This window comes from Amphiura filiformis, chromosome 20, assembly GCF_039555335.1.
Source record: "Amphiura filiformis chromosome 20, Afil_fr2py, whole genome shotgun sequence".
Taxonomy (NCBI): Eukaryota; Metazoa; Echinodermata; class Ophiuroidea; order Amphilepidida; family Amphiuridae; genus Amphiura; species Amphiura filiformis.
In genome coordinates this window covers 22123636-22144468 of record NC_092647.1, presented here as the reverse complement: position 1 = coordinate 22144468, position 20833 = coordinate 22123636, and the positions used below count along the sequence as shown (strand labels likewise).

The window sequence follows — 20833 nt, the reverse complement described above, 5'->3', positions numbered from 1 at the left end:
ACAGGTGTGGTCTGCTGCTCTGTATCTACACCATTCTCTCTGGACTCATCTGATGGTTTTTCCTCCCGTTCACCTGGTGTCTGTGTCTCATCTTCTTTTTCCGGTGAATGTTCATCCTCTTTCTTAGTTGTTTTGGGTAGAGCCTGCACCAATTCAGACCAAAATTTTTTAAGTGAATGAGGAAATGAAGTTTATTTGTTTCTAGAATTTGGTACACTGTGTACAATATTTGTTTGTTGTTACTTATTTTGGCCCAACATTTTACAGCAGCATAGATTCTCCTGACATTATGAGAAAATCACTGATGAAAATTAGTATTTCCTGCACATTTGAAGGAAAGATCAAAAAAAGAATGATGAAATCTGCAATTTAACCTAAACCTACTGAAGCTAGAGATAAAGTTGGGCACAAAGATAATTCTGGACGGAACAGGCATACCACACCCATTTTGTTAATTCCGTTTTTTAAAGTTGCAAATCTTTTAAAAACTAGATTGTCTCAGCAGCAGGGGACATTAGGCTGTCATGTGCATCTAGGTGTAGAGGCTTATCCTCTTATTACCACTTGAGCATTCTCAAGTACACTTAAAGTGTTTTGGTCTCCTGGTCAAGTCAGTTTTAATTTAGGGGTTGTTGTTATGTTGTTATAGCAACAAGCTCAGTTTTTCTGTCCAGTCAGCTGTCACTTTAGTGGTGTGCAGCCATTCAGGTCTCCGTCTTATTTTTAATTCCTTTGTTATGTCCATAGTTCTCCTAGTGATGCACTTGCAATTGTTCCTTCGATCTTGATGGACCAAAAATCCCACCCACCCTCCCAAAAGCTGGAAGGGTGATTCAGTAACTAAATATGGTTAAAGATACTCCAATAAAATGGTATGTCCAATTATGCTGCTTTATGCTTAAAAATAGAGGCTTTGTATGGAATTTCTTGAAATCTTGAAGAATATCATTAGTAGATTGTCTCCACTTTCTACTGCGTTTTATAGAAGGGGAATGTATGCTTTGTATGGAGTTTCTTCAAAACCTGAAGAATCTCGTCAGTAGATTGTCTCCACTTTCTACTGCGCTTTTTATAGAGGGTGGTGGAGTTTCTTCAAAACCTGAAGAATCTCGTCAGTAGATTGTCTCCACTTTCTACTGCGTTTTATGGTATTGAATGTGTTTATTGGGCTATTGAAAGCTTTGTATGGAGTTTCTTCAAAACCTGAAGAATCTCGTAAGTAGATTGTCTCCACTTTCTACTGCGTTTTTATAGAGGGTGGTGGAGTTTCTTCAAAACCTGAAGAATTTTTATAGAGGGTGGTGGAGTTTCTTCAAAACCTGAAGAATCTCGTCAGTAGATTGTCTCCACTTTCTACTGCGTTTTTATAGAGGGTGGTGGAGTTTCTTCAAAACCTGAAGAATCTCGTCAGTAGATTGTCTCCACTTTCTACTGCGTTTTATGGTATTGGTTGGTTTTATTGGGCTATTGATTGCTTTGAATGGAGTTTCTTCAAAACCTGAAGAACCTCGTCAGTAGATTGTCTCCACTTTCTACTCGCGTTTTACGGTATTGAATGGTTTTATTGGGCTATTGAAAGCTTTGTATGGAGTTTCTTCAAAACCTGAAGAATCTCGTCAGTAGATTGTCTCCACTTTCTACTGCGTTTTATGGTATTGGTTGGTTTTATTGGGCTATTGGTTGCTTTGTATGGAGTTTCTTCAAAACCTGAAGAATCTCGTCAGTAGATTGTCTCCACTTTCTACTGCGTTTTATGGTATTGGTTGGTTTTATTGGGCTATTGGTTGCTTTGTATGGCGTTTCTTCAAAACCTGAAGAATCTCGTCAGTAGATTGTCTCCACTTTCTACTGCGTTTTTATAGAGGGTGGTGGAGTTTCTTCAAAACCTGAAGAATCTCGTCAGTAGATTGTCTCCACTTTCTACTGCGCTTTTATTGAGGGTGGTGGAGTTTCTTCAAAACCTGAAGAATCTCGTCAGTAGATTGTCTCCACTTTCTACTGCGTTTTATAGTGGGCTATTGGTTGCCTTCATGCTTTCCTCCCTTTCTACTGCGCTTTTTATACCAGGGTTATAAATGCTTTGTTGCTTATTTGGAGTATCTTTATTTACTTTATTTATTTAGTATCATTGATGTGATCAGTGATGCTTGACATCTGCTTAACCATCTTAATGTGTGTCCCAAGTTCCTAAATCATAATGTACAGTGAATCATTATGAATACAAATAATGGGTGTTTGACATTGTTTGAATGCAGTTTTTGGTGTTTTCCTTATTCTTATTGGTATTATGTTATGAACTTCAAGGCCTATTCAGTGGTTTGCTCATCCTAACGATTGTAAAATCATCAAAAATTCAGATTTTGATATATTTGTCATTGTCGTAAATGTGCTAACATAGCCTGCTAGTGCTTCGGTTAAAAGCATATTTAAGACAAAATAAGGCATTTACATGAATCTATAATTTAACAGTATATTAATTAGCTACATGTATTTGAATGGGGCTTCAACTTTGTCAATACTGCTGTTTTCTTTGCCAAATTTTTCATTTCAAAAATACCAAATGACACTTTTAAGCAATTTATAAACAATTTTAATTTTTTTTTACACTTGCGCTGGGATCACTGAATGGGACTTTAAAATAATATTACGTGTTTTGCCTTGTCAATCTGCCTTTGATAAAGATCCTGCTAGGATCAAAAGCTCAGGCCATTAACCAAATTTTAACTTACATATTAGTTAACCATAATGTGATTGTAATCTTACCTCTTTCTTTTTCTCTTTTGCTGGTTCTGGTTGTTTTTCTTCTTTGCCGTCAGTCTGTTCATTATTCTCACCACTGATCTCCTGAATGCTGGGAATATTAGGTTGGAAATCATTCATATATTTTGCCCTCTGTTCAGGAGTCAGTTTCTTCAGGACTTTCTTCTCCTGGACCTCTGCTAGTTCAGCCTGTCAATGAAATAATGACATAGTGTTATACCAGTTGAAATCCATACCCCCCCTACAGAATATACCGTAAATATTCACCTAATGGCGCACTTGGGCTCCTTTGCCTTGAGGTAAATTTCATGTGCAAATAGAGAGCTCCCTCCTCTGAAATCCCAACAATAATAAAGTTTCTGTGCCCTTATTTGCTAGTGGGAATTTTACGGGAGGGTACTTTTAGGTTGCGCCTAAAATTCCATTTCATGTCAAGTGACCCCCATAGCTCCATTAGGCAAATCTTTTTGGTACGTCCTTAATCTTCCACACAGGGAGTGTGAATTTCAAATGGGGTTACCTAAATGGATGATTCCATTTGATATCTGTCATTTCCAGGTACAGAGAGCCCTTACCTGTACATGTATATCGCAGTCAGTTTTGAAAAGAGTAGGGTGTTAAACCCTGACTGTCCCAATGTTCACAATCCAAGTACGGTGTACTACATTCACATGCATGGAGGATGTGAACTGCCCCTGAACTTCAATATACAGTGACGCTTTGAGGTGGTTTTCACATTATGTGCTATATAGATTTGGTACATAATAATATAATAATAATAATCCTCTTTTAAACCATTGCCTATTCTTACCACTTTTTCTTGCTCCTTGACAAATTCTTCCAGTTGTGCGACAGCTTGGTCTGCTTCCTTCTCTGCTTCTTGTCTTAATTTCTCTATCGTCCCTACTTGCCTCATTAAGGTTTGTTTCTCCTAAAAAACAAAAAATATGTTGTGTTAACAAGTTGTGCTAGTATATAACATGGTTTTGAATTCTCTGCTCTTCTTGTATTTTTGTTGCTGTCCCTACTTGCCTATTAATGCTTTTTCTACAGAACAAAATATGATTATGATTATTAGTACTGCATATTAGTCAGGTTTTTAATTAAAATCAGAGGATATTTTCTGTTTTGACCTGTGTGGTGGTCAAACATTCACCTACCTTTGACCTTTATGCCAATAACTACAGATTGATAGGTCATATATGCAGGGTTCGAATTCGCCCGTATCGCATCGCAGAATGCGATGCAAAACTTGTCAATTGCTAAACACTTCCCTGCTATACATCGCAACATGTGCGATGCATAATTTCTCCTATAAATTCCTAAATAAGCTTACCAAATTATTCATCCAAATAGCCGACTGGGTTCCTGAAATTCATCCATACTTCGCGTGAACGCTTGTACAATAACAATAAACAGTTTTAAAATCATTTTGACCACCTGTGTTGTGCTACTGAACGACTCATTCGATACCCTCTTTTTTTACCTTGTTTATGCTTTTATATTCTCTATCTCTACCCCCGCTGATGCTAAGCAGTGTACTGCGTTTCATAATACATGTTGCACCAGAACGAAATTCAAATTTCGCGATATCTTTGCTAAACGATATCGTACACAGCCAAACTTGACTTCGGCAGTTAATTAGCATATATGCATCATGCATGAGTATATTGAGTGATGCTTTTGGGACGATTCACTATTTGGCATGGGTAAGGCATGTATGGTGCGGCGTGGCGTGAACGAGGGTTGTGGAGAAAAATTAAGTAAAACATAATTTAAAGGAGTATTTCGTGATCCTAGCATCCTCTTTTTATGACATTTTTCAGTACATATCCACGAAAAAAGCATATTCCCAAAATTTCAGTTGATTCCGATTTTGCGCTTATGCGAGTTATGCATGATTATGTGTATTACACTGCTCCATAGACAATACGTTGTAATTTCGTTCTGGTGCACCAGAACGAAATTCAAATTTCGCGATATCTTTGCTAAACGAATTAATCTGCAAGAAATATTTTGTACATAAACATTATGTAGCCAGAGTATTCCAGTGATATAAAAATCTCAACTTTTTTTGAGAAAAGTGGGGGATGAGGCTGTGGATCACGAAATGCCCTTTAAATATGAAATACGGTCTTACTTTGTATCAGTTGACATTTTATGGACTAATTGCCCGTTATGAACTATAATTAATAGCGCTGGTAATGAGTTCATTATTTTATTTTAAATAATTATCGCGCCGGCCGGATTCCCAAATCTCCCCTTTCATACAATGAACGTCCATGGTCCGCATTGTAGAAACTTGATGCGGCATGCTCAGAATGTGTATCTTGCAAAATCTGACAAATGTTGACTCACTATGTAAATTTAATCATGTTGACGTCGCGTCAGTGAGAAAAGTTTTAAATAAAGGGAAATTTTAATAAAAACATTTGCTTAATACCTTGCTTGTCTTGTCCGACAGCTGATTTTAACAACTGCAGCTCCATCGACATTATAATAATTTATTCATATGACGTACTAGGGAATACCTAGGAATTCCCTTCGTGATTGGTTGGTTGTGCAAAGCTGTTTACAGAATTCATGTGTTGGGAGATTAAGAGATGAAATCGTCCTCAACAGGATAAGCGCCAAAGTGCGCGATTCCAATATGACGGTCGGGACATTTGTTTGACCGTTTGTTCCCATGGGGTTGATCGAACAAAAATCATCGGGATCAGCGGCAAGTTTTGCTTAGTTGTATCATGATCTTAGCCTGCCTAATTTTACATGGTTGCACAATTTTTTAATTTGGACGCATATTTTAGCCATTCCATCGGCATGGGTATTTCCCGGGGTCTTATTTATTTTTAGCATTATCATTACAAAATTAAACAAATAACGTAGACCTATAAGGCTAATGAAAGTCAATGCCCAGTTTCCCGTTACATAATTTTTCATGACTGTGTAGGTGAACATTTCATTATTCATTATTCATTATCTTATACCATTTCATTATTGCATCTGTTACAGGTGTAAACCAATAACTACCCATGTATACATGTGATAAATCACAGTTTGTAGTTTACAGATGTAGTTTACAACCACATGAAGGTGATCAATCAAAAGTTTCACAATATTTTTTATGGGATGAGATCAGTGCAGATCAAAAAGTGCGGAACAGAGAATTGAGTAGGTATTCATTAATAATTCATTATTAACCATATACCACGCTCCTACTGCAAAGATAATCCCTGAAAATCAACAGAAAGAGATTTATGATATATTTAAAACCACAATTATTTATTTTTATGTTAAAGTTTGTTACAAATCAACATTTTATTCAAAATAATGAAATATTTTACCAGCAAATTGTTTTGAGCGGAGTAGGGTAACGGGAAACTGGGAATCGACTTTCATTAGCCTAATAATACAGATATGGGACATCCCCATACCCCCAATTAACATGTGCTTAATATCTGTAGGCCTATCATCCAAGCATCCTCATCTCCAAAAAAAGACTCCAATGCAACGTTCACTATTTATCACTATGGAATTATATTTACATGTTGAAAAATGTAGGCCTAGGGTTGAGTTTCTTGACGGGATATAAATATGCAGGCATGGGCGGCGGCATGAGAAAATAAATGTTGGTTAATCCTGAAATCTGCCAGGTTAGTTATTTTAATTTTTGTTATTTCGGTGCTAACAAAATGCACAACTTCCTCAACGTTTATAAATTGAAATATTTGGACAATGAACAGTCTTTTATTCATACTTGATAGGGGTTTATCGTTGAGTGTCTAGGACAACGAAGATTACACAATTTTTCGGCCTACATCATTTTTAGCATTTTAACTTTTTTATTAGGCCCTACTTGCTCTTTTTAATACGAGCTTTATGGGAATTAGTTTTACTATTACCGTTTTTATTAAATTTTTTGCGGGTTTTATGCTACAAGGCCTATTTGGTTGGTTTTGTGCGGATGTTTGGTGCTTTAATTTTTTCACAGACAAAATAGTTCAGTGGTTTTCAATAGTTGTAGGCCTACTTAATATTACGAGTCCTGCTGCACGCTGTTTTCATAAAATAAAAAAGTTGTGCACTGGCCTATATCGCGATAAATATTATCTATCAATTCAACTGTATTTCTTTAATCATTGAATGGCAGAAAGTCGGGGGAAAAATAAAATATATGTGATTTCCAACAACTTCATGTCAGAATTTCGACACGGACGACTCTTGAAAAATTTTATTTTTCCAAAAGTGGCATAAAATTTTTTTTTGCGGCACCAAAAAAAGAGGGACGGGCGGGTTACAGGAAACCGAATTTTATTTTTAGTAGGCCTAACACTTGGCCATAATAATACTTTTAGTTTTGACAGTCTTTAGTCTTGATTCTTGAATCATCACTCATCATTCAGCCATTTTTCTTCAGCCGTGTTGTGTTGGCCAAATTTGGCTGCTGTCTGTTACTGAAATCTGTTTATTAGTCAAGCTAACTGGCAGTCAAGAAGTGAAAAGTCTGAATGTTTGCACTTTTGCAATGACAAATTGAAATGTTTATTAAAACTTGTTTTTAACAAATAACAATATTTTAATCAGTATCTTTAATAAGTGATTATAAGTCACAACAATCATTTAACATAATAATACATAACATTATAAAAGTAAATTTGCTACACAAAAGATATTTTGCATAGCAGTTTTTGCAATTTAAAAAAATGCTATGCAAAACATCTTTTGCCTAGCAGTTTAAACTGCTATACAAAATTTTGGAACTGCTATGCAAGATAAAACTTGCATAGCAGTTTTTGCTATGCAAAAAAACCCCACGAATTCGAACCCTGCATATATGTGACATGATCAAGGGGAATGAGTCACATGTCGACCCTGGTCAAAAATGAGTTTTACATACGTTTCTAAAGAGGACATTTAGAGCTTTCAGAAACTGAAAACCCCAAGTTGATACGACTTTTCTTTGGGAAGTTACATCACTTTATCAATCGCTGAAAACAATAGAAAACAAAAGAATTTTAACACTTTCTTTGCCAATATCTCAAAACCAATGTCAGCGACATCTGACTCATTCCCCTTGATCGTGTCACATATAAGTTAAACTATATATTTACTGAATCCTTATGACATGACCAGAGGAATATTTTGGAATTGCTTTTTAATAAATTCAGCAATTTTAAATTTTGGCTCCTGTATGATTGTTGACCTACGAATTCTGGGATTGCACAAGGGATGCCAATTGACTTCCGTATTTCCCCTAGCTAGTAAGTAATCTACAAGAAGGGTATATGCCAATTCTGTTACTTGTATCGTATTGGGAACATTTGGTTCACCTATCTGCAGTACTATATCAAGTTGTGTTATTATGGCAAATTTACACTATTTACATAATATGGCTTTGATGAGTTTTGAAATTGAATTCTATGCTTTTTATATTGAATTCATACACCCACTTAGGGCCACAATGAGTGGGATAGAGGAGAAATGAGAAAACTTACAACTTTTAACTGATAGCCTAGCGCACCAAACTACATAGCACATTGCTGGCTGTACTGTCTATGGCACTTACAGTAAGCAATCATTATGTTGTTACTTGGCTTAGGTGGTACTACACCCCTGATAAATTTTGTGACTAATTTTGCATTTTTCTCAAAAATAACTACATACTGGTAACAAAGCTATGTATATTATAGGGGCAAGGAATCCAATTACTTCACTGAAATTCCAGTGATTCAAGACAAGTGGTTGATTATATATGTAAAGAAATGAGGTACATTCTAGCTGTACCTCTTTTCTTAACATAAATAATATACCCCTTGTCTTGAGTCACTGAAATCCCAGTGTAATAACTGGATTCCTTGCCCTATAATATACATAACTTTTGTTACCAGTGTGTTATTATTTTTGGAGAAAATGCAAAAATAGTCACAAATTTATCAAGGGGTGTAGTACCACCTTAACAAAGTCTGATTAAGAAGTTATTTGGCAAATAAACCATTTTTAGTAACTTGACTATGCGATGACTCTCTTATCTTTACAGGAAATAAATCTGAAGTTTTGACAAAACCTCACTATGCTGGATTGAGCACAAAAACAAGAAAAACATATTTGGTGATTCAGCAGCAAAAGGACATATCTCCATTAGCTCAGTGCTATAAGTATGATATATTGAAATTCTCTCAATACAGTGAATACCCTATACAAGTGCGCAGTGATTTATAGTGCGCTACGCACAGGCACAACGCCTAGACGTTGATCCACAAGCCTAAGCACACTTTACAGGTTGTCGCTGACCACTACGGCCCCACATCATTCCATAAACCATTTAACAACAACACAGGGATTTTGCAGCTTCAGGAGCGCACACCCTAGACATTCCACAAGTAACCATCGCAACCAGGATCAGCTCCCTGAGTTTCGTACGGGTTACAATGAGACAATTAGCAGTAAGGTCCTTGTCCAGGGGAATTTCAAGCTAATTCAATTTTCCACGAGAGTGTAATGGGCACCACCAGTGTTCGAATTCGCAACCTCTCGCACCATAGTCGAACGCCTTATCGATTGAGCTAACTTGACTGCTAAAGTGCATAAGTGATATACAGTGTGAAAATGACTATCACACAGGTAATCATACACATGGCAGCTATTGGAGATACGTCTTTCTGCCGCTGAGCCATCTCATGTGACTTATATGACACTTACCCCTTCGAATTTTTCTTCTTTTTCTTTGACTTTTGCCTTGAGTTTAGTGACTTGCTGGTGGGTTTCCTCCTTTGTTTTCTGGATCTCAGTCTGCAGTCCTTTAACTATGAATAGAGCCTGAAATGAACCAAAATACAGTTTCAAGTATTGCTTGGCTATCAAGTTGCTACACTCGGCAAAAAAACGGCAGTCCCTTGCTCAGATTGAAGCGAGCGCCCTATTAATGAGCGACATATGCAGAGCTCTGTGTTCCCTTGAAGATATGTTGACGTACAATCGGCCAATCAGATTATCGGTCTGTTGCTATGATTGTCAGACGATTGATTCGGCCAATCAGAACCCCACTTCCGTGTTTACGCTCTGCACGCTCTCAAAATGTAAACAATTGCCATTCTTCTCTGCCAGAAACTTTAGACCTACAAGTTTGTAGTCAAGAGTGGATGGCAGTGCGGTCTATGCAGAGAAGTTCAGAGGTTTGGAGTTACCCCCTCCAAATGATTTGATTTGTTAACTCAACCCTCCCAAAAGAAAATTTCACCTTTATCCCAAACCAAACCCCAAAGAAAATATCAACACCCCTACCCCTAATAGTGTAAAATCTAAAATTGGCCAGGTAAACACAAAATTTCACTTTTATTTTGGGCTAGAATAGTGTAAAATTTAAGTTTCACGTTTATTTGGCTATAGTCTATATATAATGTAGGGTGGGGCGAAAAACACTTTTTTTCTCGGATCAACTTGGAACTCTCAGAAAATTTTACTGGGGTACATACTAGTATTGTGCTGAAATATCAGTAAGATCGAAGCATGTTTCACCCAGGCAGTAGATTTTCACAAAATGCCTACTTTTTTGCTATTTCTTACTGTATAACTCTATATAGAGAAATCAGTAGAAACAATCGGGTAAAAGTAGGCATTCAGATGCCATCCTAACCAATATTAAGGGCAGAGTAATGGGAGAGAACATGGACCTTTTCGAGCATCATTATTTCTTAATTGTATGTCCAAAGTATATAAAACTATATATTTTTGGAAAGGAAATGAGTCAAGGAATCCCATGGTGACGTCAGATTTGTTCAAAAATCTCGAGTTTTTGAAAAAATCACAAAAATTCACTTTTTTTACCCCAATTTTTTTGTGACAACTTAGAAAAAAATCCGTTCGGAGTAAAAAAAATTCAGTTAGCTTTTCATGAAGAAGAGACATGAACTTAGGGAAGGTTTTTTTATTTTTTTGAAATTTGTCTCTTTTTTCGAAATATTGAAAAAAACATGTGAAAAAAGCAATTTTGTCACTCTATTAAGCTAAAAATTGCACATAATAGTGTATATTTTTGTTTAAAACAAATATTTTGAAAAAATGAGAAAACCTTCCCTAGACTTTGATGTACTCTAAATGATAGTGCAAAAAGTTTACCATTTGCTTGCATATTTTTCGATTTATCTTGTCACAAAAATCGTGCAATATTGTCAAAAGTGAACTCTGAAAAATCGATGTTTTAGTAAAAAATTGTCAAAATTATGCACAAAACGTCCTTATATTTTAAAACGGTAAGACTTTCACGCTTGTAAAAGCTGTATCTGGTGCATGGTCTAAATATGCATCTTTTTGCATCAATGAATCTATTATGTCTGCTTTCAGTGCGCCAAAATTCAAAATAATTAAAAAATCTAAGTGGCATTTTGACTGCAAATTTTTGTTTTGTTTACACCACATTTGCTGGCGTTAACAACATACTGAATGCGCCTTGACTGCGTTGGGCATACGCTGCAGAGTTGCGCCAGGTCACGCGAACGCGAATCGCTAGCAGTAATCACAATATTTCGCATTCACGCATTTCTGAATCAATATTTCCCGACAATTTACTAAGTTGTCTTGAGCCATATGACTTTTTAAAGTTGAAAAGAGTGAAATAAATCAAACAAAAATATGAGTAAATATTAGAAAGTTGTATTTTATCAGCTTCAAGTGAAAGAATACATCTTAGTGTTGATAAATATCAAGAAATCTCAAATTCTGGCATGGACGAATGTGTCTCCCATTACTCTGGCCTTAAACACTTTGGGTAGTTTGTTTGGATCCTCTAGAGCATCACCAAATAGCAAGCAGTCTCCAATTGGTTACACCTATGTAAGCTAAATATTAATGATATTTGAGTTGCTATATTAAGGGGTAGGGGTAGCATTATTATGGAGCATTTCCCCAGTTTGACTCAGTCAAATTTCCCAAATGTGGTATTGTTGCATAAATATGAACTGCAGCATTGCCAAAAATAAATGACATATGATTTTCGGCAATCCTTGTTTTAACCAGAGGTCAAAAGGTCACACGGCCTTGAAAATTACTCCAAATCAGGCGTCACATGACCCTTTAACCTCTGGTCAAGTCAAAGCTGTTCTAAAATCACATATCATGTATTGTTTCTACTTTTGCAGTTCATATCTACGCAACAAGACCAAGATTGTGAAATTTGACTCAGTATAACGGGGGAAATGCTCCATAATGCTACCCCTACCCCTTAAATTAGCAACTCAAATATCATCAATCTTTAACTAAATACATGTCTTTAGCAAAAAATAATGGTAACCAATTGGAGACTCCTTGCTATTTGGTGATGTTCTAGAGGGTCTACACAAACTACCCAAATTGTTTAACATTGGCTACTATGTCATCTCAATGCCTTCTTTCCCCAGGTTGTTTCTACTGATTTCTCTATATAGAGTTATACAGTAAGAAATAGCAAATAAGTAGGGATTTTGTGAAAATCTACTGCCTGGGCGAAACATCCTCCGATCTTACTGATATTTTAGCACAATAGTAGTATGTACCCTAGTAAAATTCTCCGAGAGTTCCAAGTCGATCAGAGAAAAAAAGTGTTTTTCGCCCACCCTAATATATATACGAGGGGGTATCCAAAAGTTTTTGACATCACCCAGAAGTGAAAGAGCTATACCGATGAAATTTTGTCAGTGTAATCACTGGTCCTTATGTACATTATGGTCCAAAAATGGTCTCATAAGTATGTTTACTTTCTTTACAGGTGGCGCTAGATGGGCAGTAGGCGCATAACCTGCAAGATGGTGAAAATTGAGGCACGCAGCGTGATTAAGTTCCTGCATTTGAAGGGTTAGGCCTACAATGCTCTATGATAAAATGAAAGCAATCTACGGTGATGATTGCCCATCATATGGCACTATTGCTTTTTGAAAAAGGAATTTCCAAACTGGCCACATGTCCCTCACAGATGAGCCAAGAAGTGGACGTCCATCACTTACGGATGATGCGGCAACAATGAAAAAACTCAAGAAAGTGGAGGATCTTATCATGAAAAGGTTATGCGCCTACTTCCCATCTAGCGCCACCTGTGAAGAAAGTAAACATACTTAATTATGAGACCATTTTTGGACCATAATGTACATAAGGACCAGTGATTACACTGACAAAATTTCATCGGTATAGCTCTTTCACTTCTGGGTGCTGTCAAAAACTTTTGGATACCCCCTCGTATATATCTACCTCCAGTCAGTGGCACTAGCTTTGAAGTTAAGCGTGTTCTATGTTAGTTTAGCATTGCTTGGTGTGTGTACATACTTATGTATATGCAAGAAACAACACTAAACCAACGCAGCAGAACTTTAAAGTTAGTACCGCTGACTGGAGGTAGATATATAGACTATAATCTTTGCCTCATCAGACAACTGACCCTGATACACCATTTAACACACTCCCAAGGATTTTTACCAAGACACTAAAATTTTGATCCCTTTGCTAACTTTCTTGATAATTTACACAACCTTGGTCAATTATGTTGGACGTGTCCTACTCTCCGCACCCCTCTGGTTACAGTTCTACCCACCATGTTACTGATTCAAAGACATTTCCCCATTTATAACCCCTCATCCCAATTACCTCTTTCCTGTATTGCTTGAATGCAGATGGCATCTGCTCCTTTGGGATTTCCTCCCATTGCTCTTCATTCTCTATAGGAATCTTGCCTTCAAAGGGGACCTCATGGACTGGTTCCAGGTTGGAGGTAGCACGAGTTGTCCTCTTTGGTGTGCCTACCTTATCCATATCATCTAATGGAGGGCAGATTGGAAACGCACAAATGTGACATTAAGCAAAATTAATTGTTTGTCGCATTAAAAACAAATTAAAATAATATTGAAAATAAAGAAGAAAAAAATAAATTAAAAAAACAAACATTAAAATACAAAGAAAAAAAAGAAGAAAAAAAAAGAAATAAAGAGGGGCCCATTCCCCAAATGCTTTTACAAATTGAGACAGCCAGTTCAAGCCCCTGGTTTAAGAACCATTCTTGTTTCATGGAAACTCTACTGTATATAATAAGAAATAACCGTGATTATATGCAGGTATTAGTTAATAGATCTTGGCAGAGTTCATTGTTGCATTTTTAAATATTTTTATATACTTTCAAATGGGCCAGTAAGCATTTCTAGTTTCTGTAATAGCGGTATTTCTACAGGAATGGGGTATTATATGAAGCCCACTGTCTAAAAGCAAAAGGTTGAAAAGCGTAATATATCACGGAGACTGGCAGTGCGGTCCTAATATATGGTAACGGTGTATCGTCTAATTACATCACTGACAATTTACTTCCTATTGACATGGTCAAGGTTAACTATTCTGTTTGACTCACATGGAAAAAGGTTGTAACATAATGACAAGATTTTAACAAGTTCACTGTCTTTTGCCATAGGTTGCTTAAACTATATGATATATAGTCTACTTTGGCAAAAGAAAGCATCTTCTTCCTATTGTCTTTTTAAGTTTCATCTTTTCACCATGGGAGGGTCAATGAAAACAGTTGACCTAAGATATGACAAAAGGAAGCAACATTTTAATGATGTAAATACAAGAAACACCATTTTACCATAGTAGGACCAAGTGGATTAAGAAAGGAAGCAGAGTGGACAGCAGACAAAGCAATAGAACTGTGCATAAGACAGGCAAAAATGGAATTAGTGCAACAAAGCAGATTACCGCTCTTGGTTAGTCATCATTATGGTTGACAACTGGGAAAATTATTTTTTTAGAATCTGGGGACCTGATTCTGTGCAGTTATATCAAAAGTGACCTTTCAACCTGTGTCTGAAATTTGAAATGGGCTATTCCAGTTCAAATCCATACACCCCCTGTGGAAACATGACCTTAATCACCCACATAGGGAGTATGAATTTCAACTGGAATAGCATGATGTACATTAGAACATCAATCAAGCATGTGATCCTGACACAACAGTGGGTAAACAGGTGTATTTGAAGTTACGCTAAAAAAAATAGTTGACTTGCCATTTACGTGCCAACATCTGCGTCGGTCGGTCTATTTTTTTATTTTGCAATTTCTGAATGCTGACATGTTTCAACTTCATCATCCATTGTGTTTTTACTTCATTTTAACCATGATTTTATAATGTACATTAGGACTTGCCGATACTTGAACTTTCTGAAGGTCAACATCTTCAAGTGCATATTTATCAAAAATACTACAGGTGCGATTCAAATCAATGCAGGAAACGCGACTGAACGCATTTTTCATCCTGCATTTCCCTGTTAAAGTTACAGCGTAATTTTTGTGGCTGTCACAGGATGCCATGTTTAAATCACTGCGCTGTGAATAACCCTTGGACACCGACTGTCGCCAACACTCGCTGGTTTCCAATGGCGCCAGGGTCTATATGTTTACGCTAGCAAACATTAACACAGAAATCGAGTCAGAATTTGTGAGTAATTGACGATTTTATATGTTTATACCACAGTTAAACATAGATAAAACATATCAGTTCCAACAGGGTTGTTTGAATATTATAATCCAAAATATGACATTAAAAAATAGCGACCATGTTTTTTCAGATTTTTGAGTCGGTCGCAAAGGACAAGTCAACTTATTTTTTTTTCCAGCCCTATGTGTATAATTTTCTTGTGTCCAGCACTTTTGGAATGCTTTGTTTTTCAACAGTCACCATCAAGCAAAATGCAACAACATGCGCAGTTGGCAGACAATAAAGGGTTCAGTCTAGTGCTGCTCAATATGTTAAAAGAGTGTATCTTATATATACTTCACTGACATGTTACTTCCTTGTGCCTAATACTTGTTAATGACCCTTTGGTATAAAATGATGTAACTTGTAAAGACGATAAGAGGAAGATACTTTCTTTTATCAAAGTAGTCTGCCTCCCGGAGTCTGCGTGTGGATCGGATTCCAAATGAAACCATCTACAATCTGACCAACACCACTCCACTGGTTGCCAGAATCAAGATTCATCAACTGATTCAACTCAAATTTCTCGGCCATATACTGACTGCGTCTTGGAAGACAACGAACCTGTGAAAGAATATGCCCTTTATATTCCACCACATGGGAAGAGGAAACCAGGCCGGCCGCGCATACTGTACTTACAGTATGTCCAGCACCTCCCGGGAGATACTGAAGGGATGCTGCAGCCAAACAAAATAGTTTCGCTTGCCCAACATCGCAATAGTTGGAGAAAGGTTGCAGTCGCCTGCTCCACAGCCGACTGATGATGATGATGAGTCTGCTTTAATCTCTTTGTATGTTACACCCATTTCACATGTGAGTCAAATCAACTTAACTATGCCAAAAGGAAGTAACTGTTAGTGATGCAAATAGAAGATACACCTTATTACCATATTAGGGATGAGCGGTGCAGGTAAGAGGATATACTACATGTATGATCAGCTCGTAACAGGCAAGATTTGTTTTTGTTACTGCAATAGTGAATAAAGTCCCAACTTACGCCCTCGTAAATTCACAAATGCACGCATCAATCACGCAATACACAAAGTGCATTTCGCGTTGGTACGTGCACGCGTCAATCACGCAATACACAAAGTGCAGTTCGCGTAGGTGCTGCGCTCAGCTGTGTTTACGCCACTCTATATCAATCCATGATGTTATTAGTCCCACAAATTACGAGCTGATCAGAGTATATGCAAGAGAGGTGAGGTGAAAGCAGGAAAGGGCTATTCTAGTTGAAATCCATATACCCCTGTGGAAGACATGACATTAATCTCCCACACAGGGGTGAATATTTCAAATTGAGTCACCCAATTCAGGTAACGCCATTTGAAATTCACACTCATATGGAAGATTAAGGTCATGTCTTCCATAGGGGTGTAAGGATTTCAACTGAATAGCCCCATCTATATTACCCTTTGGTCTAACTACAACTTTAGCTGGGTCTGGTATGGGTTTAGACAATGTGTCACCTGTAGTAGATTGCGGCTGGGTTTTAGCAGTTAGTGCACTGGTCTGTCTGCTACTGGCAGCCTGTGGTAGAGAAATTACACAAATTGTTAGGGTTAGCAATATTTTTGTTTGTTTACACAAACTCTATTTTAGAGTTTAACACAAGTTGTTTGAAACACCCTACAATTTCAGAAGCCCACCTGGCCAAGTTTTGAAGGTCAGCATTTCCTTTTCCATAGAAAGAAATGATTAAAATTGTGCTCCTTTTCATCCTTGGCTACCATTGTTTTGGTCATTTACTGTCCACTATATTTCGTTTCACCTTAGGTTTGGTACTGACATCTGTGGTTTTATGCAGCATATGTACATATATGTACATATTTGTTTGCACTCTGGGTGATCCAATACTGTGGCTAGTGAAATACACATATCAAAGCGAAAAAAAAGTATAAAAACAACAGCTTAAGAGAAAATTTGGGTGATTTGGGGAAATTGACCTGCAATTATTCTGGCTAAAAAGTTCACAATGTGTTTATGTGTCTCAGTCCCAAATATTATTGTCAGGAATTCCACAAGACTCAATTCTTGGACCACTTTTTATTTTTACTTTTAATGAAAGTGTGACATATATGTAGATGACATTTTGGTTTATGTATGCCATAAAGATGGTCAATTGGGCTATTCCATTTTAGATCCATACACCCCCATGACCTTATCTTCCACACAGGGAGTGTGAATTTCAAATTGTGTTACCTGAATGGTTGACTATATTTGAAATCTACACCCCCTGTGTAGGAGATTAAGGTCATGTCTTCCAAACAGGGAGTGTGGATTTCAAATAGAAAAGCCCATTGGTTTTGCACAAAATAGTGAAAAATAATTCCCAATTTTTGAGCAGATCCTTGGTGATTGAAAAACAATGGTTCTCTGTAAGTGGCTTGATGGTGAAGAATATGAGAACAACAAAAGAGTAATACTGCTTAGGCGGCATAACCAAACCAATACAATTGATATTAAAGATACAATATACAATGATATTAATAATATCGAGATGGATAATGTTAAATCTTGCAATTTAAACACCTTGCAATGGAATAAGCAGATACCTAACATAACAATTATGTTTTCTAATAATGACAAACCATAAACCATCTCATTATATAACTTTTTACAGCGCAAACTAAATTTGCTTAGGTCGTTACCCATGTTCAGCAAATCATGTAAGACACTTCAAAGATGGTTCATGGTGATTACTATTTGTAAGTATGTGGAAATCAGCTAGGCCAATATGCTGTAAACTATCACATTAGTATAAATGCAGCTTATGTTAGTTTTTGACCATCACTTATTGTCCTGGAGCATAATTTGACGACATACCTCATAGAGCAGCTATTCATTATTATAATGGAAATGTAATTTTTCTGAATTGATACTTCAAGTTGGTTTCACCTCTCTAACATAACCAAAAAATGATAATCAGAAAATTCCACCAAGACTCGAACCACTGATCTTCGGATCACGAGACCAAGTCCTATACCACTACACCATACAGTCTGAGCCACCATAAGCTCATTCTTTTATAATACTTATAATAATGTATACAGTACCAGCATATTAGACAATCAACTAGGGTCAGGGTTAATTGTTTTAATTTTTCTAGCCCTGCGGGGCTCTTCTAAATTGGATATCTACAGCTAAGTTAAATGACCAAGATCTTGTGTGTGGTGTGGTGATAGTAAATGATCAATAGTGCCGCTATATGGTGATTCAATTTCTTATGATCCTGGACAATAAGTGGTGATCAAGAACCAATAAAAGAAGTATGCTAGTCTTGCTGTCATGAGAATGGTAAAAGCCTACATAACACAACACAATGGTCCTTATCCATTTTGAATATGAATAATCATTTGGAAAACTGTGGTGATAAACAATTTCAACAGATCAAAATGCAGTGATGATCATACATGCACCGACCAATGCAAATGATCGTACATGCACTGAGCAGAACATAAAACGTGACACAATCTGGTCCATGGGGGCCAAAGGCGGCAAATTTGAAACTGAGAAAAGGTACAAATATGGAGTAAAAAAACAATAAAATACAAAAGAAAATACACATCAAAAAACTTCATAACTTTAGAACCAAGTGTGCTAGACCTTTTGTGTTTGTAAATGATAGCCTATTGTATGTATAATGTAATAATAAGTAAATAACTCAATTTTCAAAATGGCTCCTTTGGACCAGATAGTGTCACAAGTAATGAAATGTTATGCATGTTACTCTCTATGGATAATTGTATAATTTTACTCATGCTCTGGCTTCTATATGAATGTATGAAGTTATTATAAATATCACCCCTTCCTACCTTAGCAGGCAATTTCACTTCGTTCCTACTACCCACTCTCTATGTACAAGAGAAGGTAAACATCAAAATTTGTATAGTCCAAAGAACGGCAAAAATTATGGTAAAAACAATGCACTTCACAAGGGACATTGGATGTTATCTCTAAAGCCATAACTATTTTTATCTTTTAAAATGAAATTACAAATTTATCCAAACTGTAAAGAATGTACTACAGGGCCTAGATTTTGATGAGAATCACATAATCAATTTTTGTAATGATTCTCCAAAGATTTGGTTGCGAGAATCAACTTCTCTCATTGTATCATATAGTAAGTGCAGTGACTATGATGGATTTGGATTCTCACGAACCAAGACAAATTTTAGGCCTTGGTATAATATTAATATCTAGTGTCATGGTGATCAATATTATAGTTCCACTTACATGTATTTTTATCCATAGTTGTAACATTTATGTTATAATAAACTTTCATCTTATTTTTTTCAAAGGTTTCATCAAATGTTTGTTTTCTTAGCTTATTGTACTAAGCACAGTTGACCCCTTGGAAAATGTTCATAAATCAAGTGAAGAGACTAAGAAAGACAATACGGTGCATTAAGGGCACGGTGGCTCAGTAGTTATGGCCTTGGGCTCATAATCTGAGAGCTTGCTTGACGTGCGTGGGTTCGAGTCCCCGTCCCACCACCGTGTTGCGCCCTTGGGCAAGGCGCTTTACCTTGCTTGCCTCACCCCGCCCAGGTGCAATTGGGAAGCTGTTAGGGATAGTCACAGTCGTTGTACTGATGAACCCTGCGCCATTTATAGGGTGCAAATGTGGTTCCGGCATAATCTAATGACGGCGGAATAAATGTAAAGTGCTTTGAGGCTGTTTACGGCATAAAGCGCTATATAAATGTCTACATTTATTTAATACATGAGGGAGAGAGATGGGAGAGAAAGTGGGAGAAAGGGAGACAGAGATGGAGAGAAAAGGAGATCAAGAAGGAACAGCATAAGAGTGGGAATAATAGTGAAAACGAGAAAAGAGGGAAAGAGAAGTGAGCGGGAGAGAGAGAAAAAGAAAAAGAGGAGGTAATAATGACTTACCGACTTCTTGTGTACCGATGATGATTGGCGGCTAAGCTTGCCATCTTTTCTAGACTGTGTTATGGAAAAAGAGAACACAAATTAGGAAAATAGTTACCAAAATCAGTACTGTTTTATCAGTACGTCAGATCAGTACTGTTTATTTTATCAATACCGTGTTTGACCTAATTAATACCATACCCTATTAAATTAGTGACCCTGTAAAATTTTTGAACTGGCACCTACTTAAGTGACCTCTCAGTACCTTTCTAGCATTAAACAGGGACTAAACAGAGAACAATGACAGGAAAATCATCTCAGCAATGAGCTGCAATTGCTGTGGCATTTAGGAGACAAGTAGAAAAAGTGATCCCGCCTGGGAATCGAACCCAGGACCTCAGGTTTATGAGACCTGTGCCTTAACCACTCGGCCACAGGAGCTTCATGATTAGGCTGTTTGAAATTCGAACCCATAAGCGGTCACTTAAACTTAAACTCCGGAGAGGAAATAAGTCTACATGTGCAAACCTTACAAATTACACAAGGTGTAGGCCTACAATGTTAGTTGTGATAAAGCTATTAATAAACTGATATCAGTGAAATTTGAGAGGAAGGAATTTGGGTTGTGTAGTGCATTGTCTGAGCTGTGTAGTGCATTGTCTGACTTAAATGATTCGTAACCATCACACAACTTCAATAATGTACAATGGCAAA

The 20833-nt window shown here is 36.9% G+C and overlaps 1 non-coding gene across 1 annotated transcript; it reads right to left on the bottom strand.

Annotated features, from left to right (window-relative positions):
* Nucleotides 1-20486: 20486 nt before the first annotated feature.
* Nucleotides 20487-20560, bottom strand: Trnam-cau (transfer RNA methionine (anticodon CAU)). Its single transcript has one exon. It is a non-coding gene; the product is annotated as a tRNA-Met (tRNA).
* Between the last annotated feature and the right edge of the window lie 273 nt (nucleotides 20561-20833).